Source organism: Rhincodon typus, unplaced genomic scaffold, assembly GCF_021869965.1.
Source record: "Rhincodon typus isolate 14 unplaced genomic scaffold, sRhiTyp1.1 hic_rhity00002965, whole genome shotgun sequence".
Classification (NCBI taxonomy): Eukaryota; Metazoa; Chordata; class Chondrichthyes; order Orectolobiformes; family Rhincodontidae; genus Rhincodon; species Rhincodon typus.
This window is the reverse complement of record NW_025968603.1, coordinates 19,819-22,865: the sequence shown is the minus strand read 5'-3', so window position 1 is coordinate 22,865 and position 3,047 is coordinate 19,819. Positions and strand designations below refer to the sequence as shown.

The 3,047-nt window shown below is 44.3% G+C and overlaps 1 non-coding gene across 1 annotated transcript; it reads left to right on the top strand.

Annotated features, from left to right (window-relative positions):
- Window positions 1-615: 615 nt before the first annotated feature.
- LOC125481657 lies at window positions 616-722 on the top strand. The gene has a single exon (XR_007261423.1). It is a non-coding gene; the product is annotated as a U6 spliceosomal RNA (small nuclear RNA).
- The last annotated feature ends 2,325 nt before the right edge of the window (window positions 723-3,047 follow it).

Sequence of the window (3,047 nt, the reverse complement as noted above, 5' to 3'; positions counted from 1 at the left end):
AGGTGGTTGCCCGATATGGAGACAGAGAGGTCCAGGAAGGGGAGAGAGGTGTTAGAGATGGTCCAGGTAAATTTAAGGTTGGGGTGGAAGGTGTTAGTGAAGTGTATGAACTGTTCGAGCTCCTCGTGGGAGCACGAGGCGGCACCGAAAAGTGCTTACAGGATTACTTGGCCCACTTTCCCTCATTTCTTCCCACAGATAAACAATGCTGGAACTGACAACTTCACATGCTTTCATGAGGCCACATAAACAAACTCCTGCTCATTTTGTAAGACAAACTAGAGCACAATTCAAGGGTTTAAATTCAAAGGGGCCTCCTAATTTCTAAGATCTTTACCCCATACTTTGGTATCAATGACACAAAGCACAACTGCGAATCAAACTTCCACTAAGTATGTTGCTCCTTTACTAACACACCAAACAATAGTTTATACTCACAACGTCAACTGCTCAGTGTGCTCTCGCATACAAGAGCTTGTTAATGAGTGGTCACTTAGCCAATGAAACCTCCTGCACGTCTTCCCATGATAGACCAGCTCATGCTTCCGGCTGTAGCACTAATAGCCTTGAAAATGGCATTTTTATACACCTCTATGACGCAAGCCTTAGGCATATGTGCTCACTTCGGCAGCACATGTACTAAAATTGGAACGATACAGAAAAGATTAGCATGGCCCCTGTGCAAGGATGACACGCAAATTCATGAAGTGTTCCATATTTTTCGGGGCAGCACAGTTGCTCAGTGGTTAGCACTGCTGCCTCACAGCACCAGGGACTCGGGTTCGATTCCACCCTTGGGCAACTGTCTGTGTGGAGTTTGCACATTCTCCCCGTGTCTGCGTGGGTTTCCTCCCACAGTCCAAAGATGTGCAGGCTAAGTGGATTGGCCATGCTAAATTGCCCATAATGTTCAGGGATGTGTAGATTAGGTGGGTTATGCAGGATGGTCTGGGTGCGATGCTCTGAGGTTCGGTGTGGACTTGTTGGGCCGAAGGGCATGTTTCCTCACTGTAGGGATTCTATGATATAGCATATTGTCTTCAATCCGATGATCATTTTTAAAAAACCACCCTTGGCCACCCCTCTCTTGTCATCCCAGGCTCTCAGCAATGTGCTGCCTTTTGCAGCATGCCTAAACAGGTGTGATCCACTGGGCAAAAAGAACATCATTCACCACCTACCCCCATCCCCACCACACCCCTTCCCCCACACCTGGTGACCATTGTCCAGTCAGTCAGTGTGTGGGAAGCACCACTTTAATGACATGTCTTAACATGTCTGGGGGCATACGTATCAGTTAAAGGGCATTTGGACAAATAGTCTTAGCTTGTCTCAGTAATAATGTATTCAGTCAAGAGCTTCTCCTTCTTCACAGCTCTACCTTCACACCATCCATTTACAAGATCTGGATAATCACAGGAATAACATTTGGAATGGCAAACTAAATTCCAAGTGATTCTCCAGGTTTAGAGGAGGCTGCCATCTATCCAGGAGCTCATGTTAAGGGAGGTGACAACAATTAACAGTTAGAGTCAGTGCACCACAATCCACTTGTATCATATGTGGGATTATAGTGTACAGAACCAAAGTAAAACAGTCAATCACAATGCAGTCAGCTCTATAAGTGTTGTATAAAGGTCCTACACTAAGGAAGCCTGTGGTGACAGCGTCAGCTGAAACTCATGTGATTGTTGTCCAGATCCAGTGTTCAACTGGCTCTAATGTTCGCCACAACTTGCATAAAGACATCAAAGGGGCTTCTATTCTATCACATCTATCTTGCACCGCTGCAAGAGATGAGGTACAGGTGCATGTGCACAGAAGTATCACAATGTGATAAGCCTGTTGTCTCTCAGATAACAGGACCCTACTCAATTAAACACTTAAGAACATAAAAAATTCAAGCAGAAGTCTACTAAACAGCCCTGCTGCACCATTCAATGTAATCATGTCTGATCCTGGGTTTCAACTCAATTTTCCCATCTCTTCCCGTATCCTTTGATATCCCAAGAAATCAGAAATATATTTATTTTATCTATAAATATGCAATGATAGTGTCTTCACAACCCTCTATTGTGGAGAATTGACTGAAGGAATATCTCCTCATTTCACACTCATGATCAGCCCCTTACCTGAAAACTGTGCCTCGTTGTCATGGATTCTCCAGTCAGAGGAAACAATGGATTTTCCAAGGAGTGGCAGTCTCACAGTAAAACAGGGGAGCTGTCAGTTTCTGAGAGGAGATTCCAATCAGGTGTCCTCAGAAAAACGGAGGCGCATTTCCATTCTGACAGTGCTTTTATAATATGGAACCCTCAGAAGTTGGCAAATCATGTTCATTTTTCATAGCAGTCAGTAGCAGTATTCTGAAATTGAAAGATTCCTCCAGACACTTTGACAGCTGGAGGAACAGTAAGTACATACAGTAAGTACAAAAGGTAAGTGTGATTTGAAGGTGCCAGATGAGGACGGGCTAGGATGTTATTGGTTAGGATGCCAGGTAAGAAGGGTGCCAGATGGAGAGGGGATTGGAGGTTGGGGGTTGGGTTGAGTTGAGACCAGCAGTTGAAATGTGTCATATGATTTTCTGCTCCAATTCTGTAGCCTTTCCATGGGTCCTAGTACTACTGTGCTCTTTTCAGCCGGCATGCGTGGTTGGATCCTGTTTTAAAATATGCAGATCAGTCTTTAATTTCAATTTTAACCTCAGGCCCATGTAGAAAGTTCCATGAGGTTTGAAAAGAAACTGAGAACATTACTTTCTTTCAACAGGGTATTCTATTTCCTCCTGTTCCTGCTCACCTTACAAGGAAATATTGAGCCTTTCCTGCTCCATTTTCCCTTCTTCATTTGGATCCTCTCTCAACAAATGGCTTAGTTTCAGGATCTATTCGGTCAGGGCCCTTGCAGCAACCTCCTGTCGCCCAACAGCCATCAGCCATGTATCTCATCCTGACAGGTTTAGATGCAAGACTGACTCTGATCATGTGGATGGTCTAAGGAGTTAATTCATCTACATGCATTGTAGGATGTATTTCAAACAAACT